The following is a 21,358-nucleotide window of genomic DNA, read 5'->3' as shown; positions in this document are numbered from 1 at the left end:
TTCTCTGGGTGGGTGTTTGGGCTATGCCTGGGCCAATAACCTGTTAGAAATTCTACATATAGCCCTACAGAATAGACAGTACACAGTTCACATGGACTTTGCTGCTTAGCTGCGAACAGGAAACAGGAACTTTATTACAGAGAAAAAACATAGAGCATACCATATATGCAGCCACAAACTTATAAACACTGCCATCTACTAGCTGATGTTGTTGTTGCACAAAATATAAATGAACATTGTATTCCAACAGACCCCAACAGACTTCAGTGGAAGTGCCTGAATAACATAAAAACATGCACAGAAAAACAAAACATATAGCGCATTTCCTATTCCTAGTAACTAGTTTTCCATGGGCTAAAAATAATTTAAAAATAAACCTCAGACACCCGCAAAAATGCCTGTACAAGCGCTTTAAAAAAGGCCTGCAAAACAAAGACAGACAGCTCAAATATGGTTGCAGCCTTAATACCTTTTTCAGCTCTATGAAGAGCTCACATCCTCCAAGTTATATATTATCGGAAAAAAGACAGTAGTGGATGCAAATTAGCAGCAGAATCAGTTTAAATTATTTTGGTAGGGTGAATACAGCTTAGTTACACATACATATGATGTATGTACATTCATTTTATGGGAGTGTTGTTTTATCAACTTGCAGCTTATTTAGTGAATGCTTCCCTCTAGTGGTAAAACACAACATTACATCAGTTTAGATAAAGGCTATAACTGCCATTTCTTTGCAAAGTTTATATTTGATTTTTGCACACACATACAGCCAATGTTAAATTGAAGCTATGTGTAAAATAAAAAATTGGCATGTATGAGGCAATGTGTCAATATCTTTACCAAAGCAGTCTTTATTTTTCTGAGGCCTTGTAACATAGATAAATCATAACAAAGATGTTAAATAGATGTAACATAGATAAGTTATTTTCCAGTTTCTTTTTTTGAATTCTTTATTTAAGGGTATGCAACAGAACACAGTAGTATGTCATGACAGCACAGTCCTAACAAAAAATGTCAGCAGTGACCAGATGGAATTGGAAATCACATAAATCAAACTATATACATTCTGTCACTTTGGTGTCTAACAAGTCAGGGTCTTATTCAATACTGAGTAAGATATAACCACATGTAGATAATTAGTTGTAGGAACATGGCTCCCATGTACACACTTATATGATCAGATCACTTATAGGCACGCATCAGTTGTAAAGTAGCGGCAAGTGGTGCCCCCCTTCAAGAAGGGAGCATCCCGCTCCGCCAAAAAACAAAAAGAACACAGCGTACCGTGTGGTCGGTGCATACCGAAGGGCATTTTTGGGTGTTTTTTGTTAAAAAGGAGAAAGGTGGACTCATTTAGTGTCCAAAGAGGGGGGAAGAAAGAAGAAGAGAAGAAGAAGAAAAAGAACAAGAAAAGGGGAGGCAGGGAAGGGAAAACAAAAAAAGGTGGCGGGGGAGGGAGCTTCTGTGGGGTTGACAGTAATAAGAACCGAGCTTCCAGACCTAAGTACCTTCAGATAGTTAAGAAAATGTTAAATATTCATCCAAATAATGAAACATGTCCCTGTGCAGCCAGCATTTGTTGTGTTCCTCTGTCTTATCCCTGAGGACCACCATGAGGTATTCTATCCGTTGGATATCGTTCACCCTGGCAAACCACTGTGTTATAAGGGGTGGGGTTTGTTGTTTCCACATACTGGGGATACATGCCCTAGCGGCACTCAAAAGGTGTTTCAGCAAAGACTTATGCCTTGTACACACGAGCGGACTTTCCAGCAGACTTGGTCCGACGGTCTTTCCGCCGGACTTTCCGGCGGACTACCTAAACGGCCGCACTTGCCTACACGCGACCGGACTTTCCGGCAGGCTAGGTCCGTCCGTCTTTCCGACGGACTTTCGCCGGTGTTACGGCGGACTTTCAGAATGAAGTGACTTGCTCACACACTGCCAAGTCCATTCATTTTGAACATGACTCGGGTACGACGGGACTAGAAAAGGAAGTGAATCTCGCCGCTTTTATCGGCGAGATTAACACCTTGCGAGTCCCGTCGCAGGGCATACCAGGCCCTTAAGTGTGGTATGGATTATAAAGAGAACCCCCTACGCCGAAAAAATGGCGTGGGGTCCCCCCTAAGACCCATACCAGACCCCGATCCGAGCACGCAGCCCAGCCGGTCAGGAAAGGGGGTGGGGACGAGTGAGTGCCCCCCCCTGCTAGCCGCATGCCTTCAACATGGGGGGTGGGTGCTTTGGGGGGGCCCTGCGGGCCCCCCCAAAGCACCTTGTCCCCATGTTGATGAGGACAAGGGCCTCTTCCCGACAACCCTGGCCGTTGGTTGTCGGGGTCTGCGGGCGGGGGGCTTATCGGAATCCGGGAGCCCCCTATTCCCTTTGGGGGAATCCCATACCGTTTTTATCAATTAACTTTTATGTGTATTGCCGGGACCGACAATTTATTACAGCCGTAAGTACTTTTAAATTACTTTTTTTCCTTTAGAAATATCATTTTGCTCTTGGAATGTTCTAAACACGGGAAACATGCGCCACTTTACAGGCATACTATAGACACCCCCCAGGTATGAAATTTATAGGAATATTACACTTTTATTGTTTCACTTTAAGCATTATTAATATCACTGCTCCCACTATTTTTTACATTAATACATGTCTCCTGGGGCAGGACCCAGGTCCCCAAACACTTTTAAGGCAATAACTTGCATATAAGCCTTTAAAATTAGCACTTTTGATTTTTCATGTTTGTGTCCCATAGACTTTAATGGTGTTCGCATGTTCAAACAAATTTTTTGCCTGTTCGCATGTTCTGCTGCAAACCGAACGGGGGGGGGGGGGGGTTCGGCTCATCCCTACTGGTGAGCAGCTTTCAATTCTGAGCACATTGGGTGGCTTTCAACATATATGGTGAAGGAATTCCTTCTTGCTTTCGGTGTGGGTCCACTAATCAAGACACAATATTGGATATCATGGACTTATAAAATATAATTTGATTAATGATTTTTGATCACTCTCATATTATATATGTTTTTTCTTCATTGCACTTTATGCACATGCTCACATTATTTTATGATTAATTGTCTGGCATAAGGTAAATATTGCACTTTATGCACATGTTCACTTTATTCCATGGTATATGGTCATACAAGGAACATAATATAAACACTTAGCGCACCCTATCACCCATTTTTATTTCATCTGCACAGTGACAAGTTCATTGTTTTTGGGCAGCTTTGTACACAAGGTATCACTTTACAATATTGTTTGGCGCAAGGTTCCTTTTACAATCATTTAAAATTAACATACAGTGGTCAGATTTTGAAAGAAAAACAAAACAATCTTTTGCTCTAACTGCTTAAACACGTTAGCTGGAGCTAGGCTATATTTTGTTAGTTGCTTAAATAAAATCCATCTTAATAGATTAGAGAAGCAAAATGAAATTGAGGTACTGGACTCTCACAAATAAATCAATCAATTAATCAATCATTCAATCTCCACGACTACTGTACACACTGTGGCTGCTGTTAGCTGTCATCCTTTTCCTTTGTGCTTTTATAACCCTCCTTCCTACATGCTTCTTTAGCTCCCATTCCTTGATACTTCTGTGGCTTCAGAGCCTGCATGCTTCCGTAGCTCCCCTTCCTCTATGCTTCTTTCGCATCCCAGCTTCCTCTATGCTTCTGTAGCTCCCCTTCCTTCATGCTCTGTAACTCCTATTCCTCCATTGTCTGAAACACAGCATCCCAGCCCAACCTCCTGCGTGGGTCCATAATGTCAGATAGTGGCCTTAATTCGAAGCAGTGCTATTCAAATAAGTATATTTAAGGACACAGTGCTAGCTGAGGCTGAGTGAATAGCTGAGAAGTAGGGCTATTTGGGAGGAAATGACTCTACAGCTTGCAGGAGTACAAAAAATGTGGAAGTTCAGAGTTTGGGTTAGAGATGAGTTGCAGGCTGATAGGAGGCTTCCAGTAATGTGATGGGTCGGCGGTTGGATGGGCCCAAGAAAATGTTTGTCCAGTGTCCAATCAATATTAACCCTGGGTGAAGCACAGTGTAACAGATAAGAACTGGCATTTAGGTCTTTTGAACAGAACCTATGCTGGAACACTCCAGAACAGGTAAGACCTGGTAGCTGGATCTGTGGAATAGGAACCATGCTGAATCACACTGGAACAGATAAGACCTTGGAGTTGGATTTGTAAATTAGGACCCATGCTGGAACACTCCAGAACAAATAAGACCTTGGAGCCAGCTATGAACTTACCAGTAGGGATGGTCCCGATGTTCGAGTTGAACATGGGGTGTTCGTTTGTTTGCAGAACAAACACATTGGGCGTTTGCGGCAAATTCAAGTGCCGTGAAGATCGCAGTGCATTGACGGCTGCTGATTGGCCATAGCATGCACCTGACCTGCATGCTTTGGCCAATCACAGCGCAATCTGCTGCAGGGTGCCTTTGGCCAATCATTGCTCAGGAACTAAGTCCATACCCCACACTATATATGGCTGCTTACACAGCAGCCGTATATAGTATTTATGAATGGAGATTAGGCGGGGTATTTAGTGTAGTGTAGTGTGCAATCAGTCAGCTTAGAGTATATAACAGTGTAAGGCAAAGTATAAATGACAGTGTACTACAGAGTATATAGCACAGTGTAGGGTAGAGTATATAACACAGTGTACTGCAGAGCATATAACACAGTGTATATATAATACAGTTCCGAGTATATAGTGCAGTCCGTATAGTATACATAAGGCAGTTCAGAGTATATATTGCAGTCTGTATAGTATATATACTGCAGTTCAAAGTATATAGTACAGTCCGTATAGTATATATACTGCAGTTCAGAGTATATAGTACAATCTGTATAATATATATAATGCAGTTCAGAGTATATAGTGCAGGGTATATAGTGCAGTGCAGAGTATATAATACAGTGTATTGAAGTGGTTAAGGCAAACCCTATGACAGAATTAAGAAAAAAACGGCATGGGGTCCTCTCCAAAATCCATACTAGGCCCTTTGGGTCTGGCATAGATTTTAATGGGAACTTCATGCCAAAATGTAAAAAAATGGTGTGGGGTCCCCCAAAATCCATACCAAACTCTTATCTGAGCAAGCAGCCTGGCAGGCCAGGAAAGGGGGGGGGAATGAGCAAGCGCCCCCCCTCCTGAACCCTACCAGACCGCTTGGCCTCAACATAGGGAGGGTGCTTTGGCTTGTCCCCATGTTGATGGGGACAAGAGCCTCTTTCCGACAACCTTGGCCATCGGTTGTCGGGGTCTGTGGGCAGGGGGCTTATCAGAACAGGAAGCCCCCTCCTATGTGAATGGGTATCGGGAACATTGTACCCTTACCTAGTCACCAAAAAAAGTGTCAAAAAGTAAAAAGACCGCAACAGACAGTTTTTGACAATTCCTTTATTGAAAAAAAAAAAAAGTGTCCGGCGATGTCCATCCATCTTCAATCACGCCCGATGGACCCAAAAAATTTAAAAACAGAAAAAAGCTCTGCCTCGATGGGAGGCCTCCCGGCGACTGCTGTCTCTTGGCTGTGACAGCTGTTATATAGGCAAGGGCGGGGCCACCCAGGGACTTAAGCGTCATGACATCAGATGGAGCGGAGTCATCCGGTTACGTCAGTGGGTGGCCCCGCCCTTGCCTATATAAGAGCTGTCAAAGGGAAAAGACAGCAGTCGGTGGGAGGTGGAGTTTTTTCAGGTTTTTTTTCTATTTTTCGGGTCCGTTCGGGTTCGGTGGCATGATTGACAATCACGGGGCACTTTTTTTTTTAATAAAGGAATTGTCAAAAACTGTCTATTGTGGTTTTTACTTTTTGACACTTTTTTTGGTGAATAAGTAGGGGTACAATGTACCCGATACCCATTCACATGGGGGAGTGCGGGATCTAGGGGTCCCCTTATTAAAGGGGGCTTCAAGATTCCGATAAGCCCCCACCTGCAGACCCCCATGTCAAATTTTTTAAAATCTTTCCTTGATATTTCATCTATATTGTACGGAGCCGGCAATATGTTACAGCCGCAAGCGAGTTTAAATTACATGTTTTCCTTTAGAAATCTCATTTTGCTGCGGCACTGTTCTACACATCACACGGATGCGCCACTTTGCAGGCAGACTAAGGGGACCACCTAAGCATGATATTTAAAGGAATATTTTTTTTTTATTGTTTCACTTTAAGCATTATTAAAATCACTGCTGCTGAAAAAAACAGCTGTTTTAAAAACTTTTTTTTGCATTGATACATATCCCCCTGGGCAGTACCCAGGTCCCCATACATTTTTTATGGCAATAACTTGCAAATAAGCCTTTAAAATGAGCACTTTTGATTTTTCATGTTCCTGTCCTATAGACTTTAATAGGGTTGGCATGTTTGGTATAACTTTTTGCCTGTTCGCATGTTCTGGTGCGAACCAAACCGGGGGATGTTCGGACCATGCCTACTCACCAGTGTGTTCAAGGATGGTTCCAGGTGAGAGCAGAAGCCAGCCAGCATTCCCAAGGGACCTGCTCTTTGAAGTCTGGACTGGTACTGAGCGCAAGTTGTGAGATCAGTCAGAGCAAGAGATTAGGACAGACAGGGGATCCAGATAACCAGGAAACAAGGCCAAGGTCAGATAAAGCAATGGACATGGATAACCAGGATACAAACCAAAGGTCAGGGCATAGAATCATGCAAGACAGAGGTTGGTACATAAAATGATTTTAGGGTATAGACAAGGGAAATGTAGGGGAACTCTCTGCAAAGAAGAAGAGAACAAATGCAGCTAAAATGCAAAGGTGGGAACCTGAACAAAAGCAAATAGGCTGGGCTGAAGAGGGAGTTGTTCTGATTTGAACTGGTCATGGCGGAAGCCATTCTAATTGGATGTGGGTGCACCCCCAAGGGTAAAGCCCAGAAGTGGGCACAGCCACAGAGCTTACAGGCAGTCATGGCACTGGAAAGGGAAAGGTGAGTGGCGCTGACAAGCATGTCTCACCTAACACCTCAGTGGCACTGCATTCACTGATATCAATGCATAAAGGGGGTGGAAGAAGAAGTGGCCAGGAAAGATAGGAGGTGGCTACAACTTGAGTAAGGGACTGTGAATCTTAAGTAAGGGAGCTGGGAAATTTAGTCAAGCTCCCATTAGACCACCCAGAAATATCAGCTGACTCCTGAGTATATCTGCAGTATTGGCAGTTCTGCTGCCACCCAGCACCCCAGGTACTATACCAGTCTATCACCTACAACTCCTGACAGCACTCCCCTGTCCCCCATCACCCCCACCAAAAGACCCCTGTGCCACCTAGTACCCTTTCAACTGTAACCACCTGCCATATCTGCCCTCACCCAGAACCCCAGCCACTGCACCCTCCATCACAAAGCACCAATGACATTTACAACCACCTTACCATTGCACTTCTCCCTCATCATGGCTCAACCTTGCCACTGCACTATTCTTCTGTTACACGGCATGCCCTCACTACACTCACCTGCCACCCACCACCTCATCCGGTCATACAGCAGCAATAACCAGAACAAACCCACGGAAAATGTAGTAGGCAGCCAGATGAGGCATTAGCCACCATTTCAGATATGCCAGCCATTACATGTCCACATAACAAGAGGACCAGATACTCCTTTGCCATTTACAATATGACCAACTTTGTAAACTGATTATCAACTTTTACCAAAACCAACAAGGCTGCTGTTTCACTTTTGTTTTATGACATTAGCCTATTGTGATGAAACGATAAGAGCGATAGACTCAACATAGTCAGTAGTCTTCTCTGAGTGATGCACAGCATCACAGGAAACCCTGGGAGAATTTGGGCAGTGCCTAAGAGAGTTTCCTAAATTTCCCAGGTAACGTGATGAAATTTATATCACTGTTATCCAGGTGTGTACATTTTGTGGATTGAACCTTTTATCTCTCCATCTGCTACAGAAGAGCATTATTAATATAGAAACATTTAAAGTAATAACAATATAAATGAAAAAGCCTATAAAACAATGTGCATGTTGGGTTAACCCCCTTCCCCCATTACAGTTATTATATATTACATTTTGACTTTTACCTTTAGCCTTTATATTTGTAGTTTAATGAATCTTATTTAAAAATCCTAATATTGTAGGTAATCAAAATCCGATTCAGAAGAAAAGGACATGCCCTTTCATTTTAATGAAGTCAACTTTTTATTGCTTTTCTTATGCCTCTGTTAAATGAACACCAAAGTATGCACTTGCCTATGTTTGCAGCCCATATAATCCTTTATAAACATATCTGATAACTGAACAGCAGTGGCCAGCAATAATGAAACAGCCATGGGCTGTACCTTAAAAACTGACAAAGTTAGTCCACTGTTTCCAGCTTTTCTAAGATAGCAGTTCAGTTAAACAATATAAGCTTAAATATAATCAGATCCTCATTTACACTATGTTGCTATGTCAATACACTGACTTTATTAAGTCATTAGCCACAAACGATAATAAGAAAATGTATAATGATTTAGGAACCCAAATTATACAAAAAGTGCTCAGAACTGCATGTTCTGTAAGCATTAACTTAGTTATAAGTGAAAATGAGCTGCAAACCAACAACAATTTAACATATAAATCTAGCATATAAATAGCAAAAAAGAAAAAAATCTGATGGATGTGTTAGAATGCAATGTTCTTATAACAAGTAGTCAAAGGGTCCTGTGTTAGCATTAGGTACCACATTGCTACACAAAAAGCATTCCTCCAATAGTGTATGGTTAACAGAGAATAAAATCAGAAACAGACTTGAAAAACTTAACATAAATAAGTTACCGGGACCAGATGGCTTGTACCCGAGGATGAAGTAATTGCCAGACCGTTGTTCCTAATTTTTTACGAACAGTCTACTTACTGGTTTGGTGCCAGCTGATTGGAGAAAAGCCAATGTAGGATCAATCTTTATAAAAGAACCAAGATATATCCTTCAGAACTACAGACCAGTTAGCCTAACATCAATAGTATGCAAGCTCTTGGAAGAGATGATAAGGAACTATATACAAGATTTTAGTAATGAAATCGGTATCATTAGCAGTAATCATCATGGATTCACGAAAAATCATGTGTGTGCGTGTGTGTGTGGAGGGGGGGGGGGGGGGGTGCTATGGCTAATAGTAAAAGAACAGCATGATTAAAGAGGGGGTAAGTTCTCAATGATAGCTGTACCTCCCTCCACAGGAACACCCATATTTTGGGTTTAAGAAAGGGATGGAGCTACAGCCAGCAAAAGAAGGAGATGTGTGTCAATACTGCAACCAACCTGGGGGCAGAGGGGAAATCAGAGGAGACTTGGTTTCTCAGCTACCAGCACCTCCCCCTCACTTTGCACGCTAGCATAGCGTTTGGGGGTGATTGGCATGCACGCCCTTATATGTCCCATTCGGGGTCGGTCTTACCCACAGGTTGGTCTTCCCTCCTCACATTGCTGGCACATAGCACTTCACTCCATTGCTCCACATCTCTCAGCACTAGGTAAGGCATTTAAGACAATGCATTCACATCTTCTGCATTTCATTTTACTTTTTTATTTTGGATTTGGTTAGTACACCATATTTTTTCTATTTTTGATTCAATGGTTCTGTTTTTCACTGACACTATCACTGATACAGGTCTATTACCCTGTTTTTAATTAAGTACAGTTTCACATATTTTTATCTATTTCCTTTTTTTTTTCTCCTTTCCACGTCATCTCATTTACCCTTTTTTCTAGAAACTCCTCAAGACGTCTTTACTCACATAAACAACCATTTCTAGGGACCACCACCCTTTGGAGTTCTGTCCGTCCCCGGTGCTGTCATGTGGGGGTCTTGCGTGCGCCGGATGCCACCACAGCTCCCGGAAAAGATGCCCCTTTTGGGGGGGCCTCCAGCTCTCATTGTTGCACTTTCACTGCATGATAGTTGTGAGTACCTTTATAAACAGGGCTTATCCCCAAGTTATATTTCTCTATTTCCCTTCCTAAGCATTGACTTTGAAACTTATTATGCTTCATTTCAGATACACACATTGTTGCTCCTGAAGAGTGGATATAAATACTCCACGAAACACGTAGAGCCTCTGTATATGCAATGTGTAATACTGATGTAATATAAACATATGTAATATAGTTGAATTACTGTGACCCATGTACCAATTTGTATTAAATCTTTTATCATGTTATATAGTAAATATACAGTTTCTTGACCCCTCACTATTGACTGCGCGCTTCATTTAAAGTCCTGCCTTTTACCCTTATTCATATTGCCAGGGATGGAGGTATAAGACCCCACCAGGTCTCTGCCTCACTCAAAGTCCTAACTTCTCCCCATTTTCTGGCTAGCGCAAATAGGTATGTAAGCGCGCAGTTGGTATAGAGTCGGGTCTGACTACAGCAATCGGTACAATTTTATTGCGGTTGGTTTTAACATGTCATCTAATTCAATTAGTCTGTATAATTTGTTTCACTAATTATTAACTTTGCCAAGGAATCTTATATTTCATAGGCTGGTCAATGCTTGTTCTATTATATTAAAATAATTAAACATTAAGTTATCCCCACACCTGTAAAGTTAGTGCCCGGTGATCTGAATCCTTGAGCCATTGGCTCACTTAATTTCCTGGAGCTGTGATGCACACCGCGGGGTCTCCTCCCCTCCCCATGTTCCTTTGGGAGGGTTGGGATACCTCCGCCCTATGCTTCTACATCACGCCATACACACTATACGTGCGGCGTCCTTCTGAGCGCCGTCACGCTGTCAGTGTCTTCCATCAGCGGCATACGGGGGTGTTAATGGCGCCTTCCTAAGCATTGACTTTGATACTTATTATGCTTCATTTCAGATACACACATTGTTGCTCCTGAAGAGTGGATATAAATACTCCACAAAACGCGTAGAGCCCCTGTATATGCAATGTGTAATACCCATGTAATACAGACATATGTAATATAGATGAATTACTGTGACCCATGTACCAATTTGTATGAAATCTTTTGTCATGTTATATATTAAATATACAGTTTCTTGACCCCTCACTGTTGACTGCACGCTTCATTTAAAGTCCTGCCTTTTCCCTTATTCATCAGAGGAGATATTAGGGAGGATAGGAGAAGGATGAAGGCAGTGAAAGAGGTGTAAGAGGCAGTGAGGGAAATGAAATGGGATCTGCGGGTAATATGAGAGAGAGGAGAAGGAAGTCAGTCGGGTATATAGTGTTGGAGGAGGAACGCTGGGGGAGTGGACAGTAGGGAGGTAAGGAAGAGAAAAAAATCAGTTCATTACAAACTGGTGGGCGAGTTGAAAAGCCAGAGACTCTAGAAAATATGGACACCTTTAACCCTGTCTCTCAAGATCATAGGTTTCCTTCCACAGATCCCTGTGTTCATCCTCCTAAAGCCCTTCTTTCCAGGCTTTTCACCTCATATCATGGTGATATTTTTTTTTTTTTAAATTTTTTATTTAAAGATATGACACAGATACAAATATAACGGTAGCTTCGCATTGCATTTAAACTGTAATGAACTGGTCAAGTATAACAGTCAGAAACTTAACAGTTAAATGTGAGTGAAGGTCATTATTCAGTTAGACTAAGATACCACTCGCCGAAGTCTAATATAATGTAAACTTAAACATCTGTGCCCATCACTTTTTATATCTTTTTTTATAGAGAGAGAAATAGTAAAGTTAGAGAGAGAAGACTAAGGAAAGAGAAGAAGAAAGAGAGATAAAAGATAAATAATTAAAAATTAAACAACACTCCTGGGAGGGGGGTGGGGAGGAGGGAAGAGACGTTTGCCCCCCGGGGAGTCAAATTCGGTAATGCTGAACTGTCCATGGGAATCCTAGACGATGGACCCCGACAGGTATTGGTGGAACTCGTCGGAGAAGCGAAAAAGGTTCCAATGAAACCATCTGGACTTATGTTCCTCTGACCTGTCCCGTAACGCAGAGGTCAGATCCTCCATCTGCTCAATGTCCTTCACCCTCGCAAACCATTGGGCCACCGTTGGTGCAGACTGTTGCTTCCAAAGAGGTGGAATGCTAGCCCGGGCCGCGTTAAGGAGATGCTTGAGAAGGGATTTGTGGTAACGTTTCTTTGACAGGGGAGTAAGGTTAAGAAGAACCGCAGCTGGATTATCCTGAAGGGAGATATCCGTGAGTTTCTGTATGAGCTTAAGCACCGGCTGCCAAAAAGTTTTTAGTACAGGGCAGTCCCAGAAAATATGTATTAGAGTGCCTGGATGTAGGTTACAACGCCAGCAGCGGTCAGATTGTAAAGGAAATACCTTGGCTAACACTGAAGGGGTCCTGTACCAGCGCGTCACTATTTTATATGCGGTCTCTTGGTATTTGCTGCACACAGAGGATTTCTGTGCGAAAAAGAGTATGCGTTCTTTTTGGGGTTCTGTGAAGGTGACTTGCAAGTCTCTCTCCCATTTTGCTAAGAATGGGGGATCTTCTGTGGCGTGCAGTTCCAAGAGGGATTTGTAGGAGGCTGATAAGGATCTCCGAATCGGTCCCTCACCCAAACAGAGCTCCTCAAAAGAGTGGAGCTCTCTGACAAAGTGGTTTGGTTTGGGCAGTGAGCCAAGGAAGTGGGATAATTGATTTATCCTCCAGTGGTCCAACCGAAGTGGAGCCCGACCTGAGAGCAGGCTCTCTGTAGCTGGCCAACCGGAGGACCGCAGGAGCGTGGAGGCCCTCATGAGCCCCTGCGGGGCTTGCGATCGAAAGGACAGGTCAGTGAGGCCAGGTAGGAAATCCGGATGGCCAATAAGTGGCGTCAGTGGAGATGGAAAGTTTCTTAATGAGGCTAAACGGAAAAACCTCTTCAGTTCCATAAGAGTTGGTCCAATCAGTGGGTGAGTGGTCAAGTGGGTGGCAGGAGTTTTCCCAGCCCAAGGTAGTCCCGCCAGAGGGGCTCCGGCCGCCTCCCGCTCCAGCGAGACCCAGAGCTTTAAATCACTGTGACGGCACCAGTCCACCACTCTGGTCATATGTGCCGCGGTATAGTATAGAGCTGGATCTGGGAATCCGAGACCGCCTTTAGTCTTTGGTCTTAATAGGAGTGTTCTGCCGAGACGTGGGTGTTTTCCACGCCAGATGAATCTGATGAATAGTGAGCGAACGGCGTGAAAAAATGTTTGAGGTATCTTAACGGGCAGTGCCTGCAATAAGTACAGGAGTCTGGGCATTGCATTCATTTTAAGTATATTGCAGCGGCCGAACCATGAAAGGGCCAGAGAGTTCCATCTCTCTAGATCAGCAGCGAGCGTAGATAGAAGGGGCTGAAAGTTGAGGGTGACAATGTCTTGTAGTTTTGCAGAAATTTTTGTTCCTAGATATTGTATTGAGCGGGCAGCCCATTTGAATGGAAAGAAGGGGCGTAAGTTAGAAATGGTAGAGTCTGATAAGGATACATTTAAGGCCTCTGATTTTTGTAGGTTGACCTTAAAATTAGATAGGGTGCCATAACGTTTTAGCTCCTGTAACAAGGAGGGTAGAGAGGTGAGGGGCTCGGTAATGTAGAACAAGAGATCGTCGGCATAAGCCGCAACTTTGTGTTGGCATTGATCCGATTGGATGCCTTTTATGGACTGGTTACTTCTGATGTGGCGTAGAAAAGGTTCCAGGGAGAGGACGAACAGCATTGGAGACAGGGGGCAGCCCTGTCTGGTGCCGTTCGAGATAGAGAAAGGGCTGGAGTCAAAGCCGTTTACCCGGACAGTCGCTGTGGGATTCTCATAGATGGCCAAAATCCATGACAGGATGGAATCTGGCATACCCACAAATTTAAGTGTCTCCCGAAGGAAGGTCCAGTCCACCCTGTCAAAAGCCTTCTCGGCATCCGTGGAAAGGAGCAGTAAGGGTATTCGGGAACGCTTCGCTTTTTCTATAATGTTCAGTGTCCGGGTGGTGTTGTCCCTGGCCTCTCTAGTTTGAATAAAACCGACTTGGTCTATTCCGACCAGACGTGGTAATAAGGCATTCATCCGGGAGGCCAGGATTTTAGTGAAAAGTTTCATATCACCATTCAGAAGTGAAATGGGCCTGTAATTGGCGCATAGTAGTGGGTCTTTACCCGGCTTAGGGATCACAGATATAGATGCGCGTAGCATGTCTGCAGGAAGATTGTGTCCGTCTAGCACAGAATTAAAGGCTGCAAGAAATGAAGGTGCCAAAATGTCCAGGTATAGTTTGTAATATGGGAGGGTAAACCCATCCGGTCCAGGACATGGTGATATTTTACTGCTGCTTATCAAAGCATATCACAGTGATAATTCAGCCACTTAAAATAGACTCAAATTTTTCTCCAGCAGTAATACAATATCAATATATGTGGTAAATAGATAAACTAAGATAATGCAAACATTATCACGGTTTAATACATGGACACCAACAATTTGAAGATTTGTTATGTATAGCAGTGGTCATCAACCCTGTCCTCAGGACCCACTAACAGGCCAGGTTTTATGTATTACCTAGGGGGAGATGCAGACTAGAATACTGCAATCACTGAGCAGCAAATGATATCACCTGTGATGTATTTCAGTTATCTTGCAAACCTGGCCTATTAGTGGGCCCCGAGGACAGTGTTGATGACCACTGATGTATAGGAAACATTTAGGAACATCTATTGTTTCTAAGTAGTAGCCTGAAAAAATGTAAGTTTTGCCTGAAATTCCTTCTGAAAGAAAACAGTACACTTCCTGGTATGTGAGGTATCGAGGCACTCGTGTATCTCCTGCCTCAAGGCTGTATACTGTATCTGCAGTGTGATATGCAAGGCACTGCTGCCTCTGACTGCTAGTCTCATGAGATGTGGACTGAGAATTGGCAATATCGAAAAGCAAAGCCTCACCTCTACTAAGATGGCCACCTCCACAGTTAGACACAGTGCAGCTACAGGGAGACCACAGTCAATACTGTTGACTAGTCTATTGCTCTCTACCCTCTACTGTTCCTCTTTAAAAACTGATAAATTAGTCCACATCAGTGCCTGACCTCTTTGCTTCTGGAAGAATGGTCAAGCATTCCCCTAGACACACGTCTGAATCTTGTGGACAGCCTTCCCAGAAGGGTTGAAGCTGTTATAGCTGCAAAGGGTGGGCCAACTCAACCTTGAACCCTACGGACTAAGACTGGGATCCCATAACTTCTGCACATGCACATGGGATTTACTTTGTCCCAACACCCACAGCATGCCAGAACAATGCGCTGAACTGCATATGTGTGGCTCAGTGTGCAATTAAAAAAATATATTTAGTAGTAAGTAAAAAGCTTTATGATAGAAAAGGCATACAGAGTCTTTTCTGGTTAAAAAAACATACTTATTACATTTTTTTCATAAAAAAAGTTTCTGCTCCGCATTAAAAAAGAAATTGTCAGGTTTTCTGTGTTTATTCATTAATTTATGTTGTGTACATATAGTGTTTAACTTGTGTGGGTATAATAGTCCATGGTTCCTCTCCCGGTGGGGAGACATGGTGTGATCCGAGGGAAGCTAGTATTCTTCTTAGTGCCTACCATATCACTGCAAGGGTATTTGTTGTTAGTGGCATGACACCAAAACTAACTGCAAAGGAGCTCTGGAGCATATTCCTATAGTGCCAGGGCCTAGCAATGCCTTTGACTGCAAACAGAGATTTTTCAGCTTTTTAGATGATCACTGTGCAGCTGCTGATTGTTCATTTTTTAAGAAAAAAAAGCCAAAAAGTATATCACAGTATTTGTGCAGCATTTATCCACTCTACAAGCCCGAAAGATCAGAGAAGGTTCTGTGGTAGTGTGCAACAACTGAGGCGTAATGTCTTGCTACTCATTATTCTTTATAATAGGTGTGATGCATCATGAATCAGTGGCCTAATGTAAAAGGTATTGGTCTCTGCTGTTTTGGGATTGTGGGTTCAACTCCCAGTTGAGTTGTATTGTTTATGTTTTGCTCCAATCATCCACAATAGTGGATGTATTGAACATAATGCTGGCAGAGATAGTAGTAAGTTAATCAGCAGAATGTGAACTAAACCTCTTTAGGACCACCAAACAGATATGTGCAGCTGCAAAAGGGTGGGCTTTGACACATCAGAGCAGCCAAAGTTCTTGTGCTGAAAGCTCCCCCAAAACAAAAACAGAGCTGCCAAAGACAGCTCTCAGGCTGGACTTAAGATCGGTGGCTGGTGTGACCTACATCGATTCCGAGCCAATCGGTATTCAGACCTTTCATCTATTGTGCAAGCCAGAAAGACCAGCATATGGCAATATTCTGGCAATAATTCTGAGGATAGATGAATGTGTAATCACCACAGACCATTATTTACAACAAAGCTCATGTAGAGGCCCAGTGGCCTAGCGAATTAGGCATCAGCCTCTAGTGCTGGAATTCATGGGCTTAATTCACGTTTAGATCAAGTTGTTTATGTATCACTCACAGCAGTGGACATGTGTGACAGGCTTCCATTATGAAATAGTGAGGCAACCAACAGCAAGCGAATTTAAACAAGCTTGGAATAAACTTAGTTCTATCCTCCGACAAAATGTTAAAGGATAAGTTCACTTTTTAGAAAAAAATAATAAATGTATTTATTATTATTATTATTATTTTTTGGAGCCTCTAAAGCATGGCACCAGCGATCAGCTGGTAACTCGTTCATGGGAGCTCCGCCAGGGTGCTGACCATGCGGACCTGGTTTACATGCTGTTTTTGACCTGCCTTTATGAGTAGCTTTTTATCTAAATAATTGTTGATATTGTATAGTGCTACTTTACACGTATCCCTTAATGAGCTTCATTTGTGGACTGCCTTGGTTACTTCTGAAATCATTGTTCCTGAGCCCAGGACTGTGCCATCCATCAATCTCAGTGGGATATCTCCCTAAAAGTGCAGCCAGATCTCCATCATTGGGGTCTTACCTTTCGGTAAGCAGTTGGTAAGTGGTGTACATACATGTTTAAAAATGTGGGCATCGCACATATGGGCTGTTTTGCTCTGAACATATATTGATGAGCTGTTTTGCTCTGAACATATATATCGATGGACTGTTTTGCACTGTGCACTTTTTTTAAATGAATTTTCTTTGGATGGTTATGAAGTTATCTATCTTGCATGAATTTTGATTGTTTAAACACTTTATTTGTTTCCATTTGATTATTGTTTCACTAGCATTTTATTTGGATAGAGCAACATGTTTTTATGTTTATTAGTTGACTATATGTGGCTATATGGACACTCAATCGATTTTTATTCTTTGGTATTTGTGGAGAAGGAAGCACCTGGAACATGTTACATGTTCCACCCCAAATAGGGGTGGAACATGTAACATGTTCCAAAGGTGAACTTAGCCTTTAACATAAACAAAAACTTCCCTGACTGAGTAAAATCCTCACTAATTTGTCTCTCAAATGCTCCCCCTCCCAGACACTGCAGTGCACAGTGGGGCGAAGCAGAGGGGAGCTCAGCAATTCAATCTAGGGCAAGCTGTCAATCTAGAAAGCAGTGGGCGAGACTAGGTGTGGATAAACTATTGACTTGTGAATCAACAATGCTGAGAGCAATGCCCCCTGCAGCAATTTCTCATCCCACTGTAGTGCAAGCAGGCACATCCTATATGAGCATAGTAACACTGCTCTGAGGTCAGGAGCAGTGCGGCCACATCATCACAGAGAGCTTCACTAGATGAACTTCACTGGCAGCATCGACCAGTATTTGGGGATCTTTGGCAAAACTCAATGGCTTGTTTGAGACATAAGCACATCTGGGCATGCTCAGAGCAATGCTGTTCTGCTGCAAACATAGTCTTCCTCAGTATACAGTATGCATAAACTGAGGTAGAAATAACATACACCGAATGAATGCTCATGATTAGGTCTCAGCAGAAAGAAACTAGTTATGCTGTGGGTTGTAAATATCAACACCATATAATCTTATGTACATTGACTGATTATTTTGCACCCCATTAAAGTTTTCCTTTAAGAAATCAGCATGCATTACACACATGATTAGTTATGGAAAATGTAGAATACATTTAATAATGGCTGAGGACTTAGGAGACATGTTCTTCTATATCTGACAGCTTAGAAGGGATCTGATACTACAATCATATGAATGTGCCATTGCTGACTTTGTTTTGGAGGATACAAGTTTTGACATGTTATCTTTTAAACTTGCTTTACCTCTTGACTGGATGTGCATATCAAGTGTTCACATTTGATATGCACATGTTCCTAAATTATATCTCTCCTGCTCTATTGTTTCTGTTGCTACTTCTCGTTCTTCAGGACCTGCTGCATTGGACCTGCATGTGTTACTATAAATATGGGGTGCCATGTGTAGGTGAAGTTTAGGGCTTGGATACCCAATCTGAGAGAGATAACACACACAATCCTTGAAGTTGTATACTAACTTGTATATTGTATTGTAATTGGCAAAGTTAAATGCAGACAGTTCACCAGGCAACAGAGTAGTAGTAATTTACACCGCTTCCATTATGACGACAGACAGTAATGGCACAGTACTATGGAGTGGTAGTATTACAAGGCTGGCCTGTTGAAGCAGAGGATGGCTTCTGCTGGAGGGGTGGTAAAATGCAGTGTAGTGTAACACCACTCTAGGCTGTTGTAACAAAAGGTAGGTTGTAGGATTTTAAATACTCCTCCAGTGATCATGCAAATACATTTATGTAGGAAAAAATATGTACAAAATCTTTATATTAACAATAAAATATTTAAAATCACATGTCAGAGGCAGCAGCATTAGCAGCAGCTCCCACCAGCCCCTCCCGCCGTCTCCATTCTTCGCCCGCCCGGCTCTCTCCTTCCCTCCCTCCCCGGGGCCCCCTTCGCCTCCGGATCTTCCCTTCCTCCCCATTCCTCCCTTGTTTTTCCTCCCCCCTTCTCCCTTCCCTCCCCTGTCTCTGTCCCGCTCTTGCCCTCTCTTCACCTCGTCCAGTGTGAAGTCTTGTCTTATCTTGTGACCAAAGACTACCTTTACATCTTCTGACTATTGCCCTGATCTAACAGAACTAGTTACTATGGACACCGGTGTTATTGAAGGAGGCCTGAATGTTACCCTTACCATCAGACTCCTGATGCATGGAAAGGAAGTCGGTAGCATCATTGGAAAGAAAGGAGAATCTGTTAAAAAGATGCGTGAAGAGAGTGGGGCTCGTATTAACATCTCAGAAGGCAATTGCCCAGAAAGAATTATCACCTTAGCTGGTCCAACAAATGCCATCTTCAAAGCCTTTTCAATGATAATTGATAAATTGGAAGAGGATATCAGCAGTGTGGATCGCTGATTGGCAAAGGGGGTTGTAAAATAAAGGAAATCAGGGAGAGTACAGGGGCACAGGCCCAGGTTGCAGGGGATATGCTGCCGAACTCCACAGAACGTGCTATCACTATTGCCGATATTCTTCAGTCCATCATAGACTGTGTCAAACAGATCTGTGTGATAATGCTAGAGTCTCCTCCAAAGGGGGTAACCATTACATATCGGCCAAAACCCTCCAGTTCTCCGGTTATTTTTGCAGGTGGCCAGGTGTCGCGCCAGGCCGGTGGGCACGCATGTGAGACTGACCTGTGGGAGGGGCGGAGGTCCCACACAGGGGGAGTCTCCCTAGATGCTGTGGATCTCCATGGGGCTTACACCATTCAAGGACAGTATGCCATTCCTCAGCCTGATCTGACCAAGTTACACCAACTGGCAATGCAGCAATCTCACTTCCCTATGTCCCATAGTGGCAACACTGGATTCAGTGGAGGTATTGATGCTTCAGCTCAGAAAACTTCCCACGAACTCACCATTCCAAAAGATCTGATCGGTTGCATCATTGGATATCAAGGAGCCAAAATAAATGAGATTCGTCAGATGCCTGGAGCACAGATTAAGATTGCTAACCCTGTTCCACTGATCCTCAGGTTACAATTACTGGGTACACAGATAGCATTAGTTTGGCCCAGTACCTTATTAATGTCAGGCTTTCTTCAGAAGCTGGTGGCATGGAAAGCAGTTAGGCAACTTCCAGCATCTCCTCTGTTTAGCTCATGTCAGTTTGCATATCCCTGCAAACAGCCTTTTTTCAGGTTTTAACTAGTTTGCAAGTTTTCAGTTTCATCGTGCTTTTTCCTCATCCACTCATAAATTTTTTTCTTTTATTGAAATGACATTTTAACTCAATTTCGGTTTTCCTCTATTGCTGTTAAAACCTGCTGATAAAGATTTTAGCTTTATAAAAGTTTGTCCTGTTACCTAATTTTTTTTTATTTAGGTCACAATGTAAAGAGTGGGTTATTAAAGGCATTTCAATTTAGTTCTATAACGTCAGGAATTTTTCAGAAAACAAATAAAGACGGACTGAAATTTAAAATCACATGTCAAATTGTGATGGCTTGAATACTGATACCAGCAAGACATTATCTACTAAAAACATGTATAGCTGTTTGTCGAGATGAGGAACTAGGGTCAACACGTTTCATGGAAATGACCAATTCTTCAGAACCTCTCAAATGTACATGATCACAAAAGTGGATTCTAAGAACAAAATATAAATATGAGTATAATTTGCAAAACATTAAAAAAAAATACGTTTATATACCTTTTTCTGAGATTTCAATTGATATACTTTTAATGCATCTTGTAACTAGACCACACAGTATGCAAAGATGTACCGGTGGAATATCCAGTGTGGTATAGTCTCGCCAGCTCATGGGAGAAAGATCATCCCCAGAGTAGAGCTCTACAGGAAATGTCCTCATCTTGACAAACAGCTGTACATGGCTGGAGTGAATAATGTTTTGCTGGTATCAGTATGCAAGCCATCACAATTTGACATGTGATTTTAAATATTTTTTGTTAAATTAAAGATTTTGTACATATTTTTTCTTACATAAGTGTATTTGCGTGATCACTGGAGGGGTATTTAAAGTCCTACTACCTACCTTTTTTTTGCAATATATTTACTATAGTGATGATACCCTCCACTGGCACATCTTTATAGTTGATCACCTCCCCATATATACCCATCAAACACACAAACTCTTTGATACACTCTAGGCTGTTGAAGAGAACCCCACTGTGCTGGTTTAGACACCACAGCATCCACTGTGAACAAGAGGTGTCCCTGCACTGACCCTACTCGATCAGGAACTTCTCCCTGCACTGACAAACAGGGAACTGTACATTCTGTGACAACTACAGAGTCTCTGAAGGAACAATGTTCCTCTTAATGTGGAACTTTACCCATAACAACTTGATCAAAAATAATGTTCTTTAGCAAGGAACATACATTCCGCATTAATAATTATGCTGATGTAGCACCCTAGGGTTTAGT

The 21,358-nt window shown here is 42.6% G+C and overlaps 1 pseudogene; it reads left to right on the top strand.

Moving 5' to 3' along the window:
• The first annotated feature begins 18,891 nt into the window (after positions 1-18,891).
• On the top strand, positions 18,892-20,395 carry LOC141103516 (poly(rC)-binding protein 2 pseudogene; annotated as a pseudogene).
• The last annotated feature ends 963 nt before the right edge of the window (positions 20,396-21,358 follow it).

This window comes from Aquarana catesbeiana, linkage group LG07 (genome assembly GCF_042186555.1).
Source record: "Aquarana catesbeiana isolate 2022-GZ linkage group LG07, ASM4218655v1, whole genome shotgun sequence".
Lineage (NCBI taxonomy): Eukaryota > Metazoa > Chordata > Amphibia > Anura > Ranidae > Aquarana > Aquarana catesbeiana.
The sequence above is the reverse complement of the archived record's forward strand: the minus strand, read 5'-3'. Positions and strand labels throughout refer to the sequence as shown.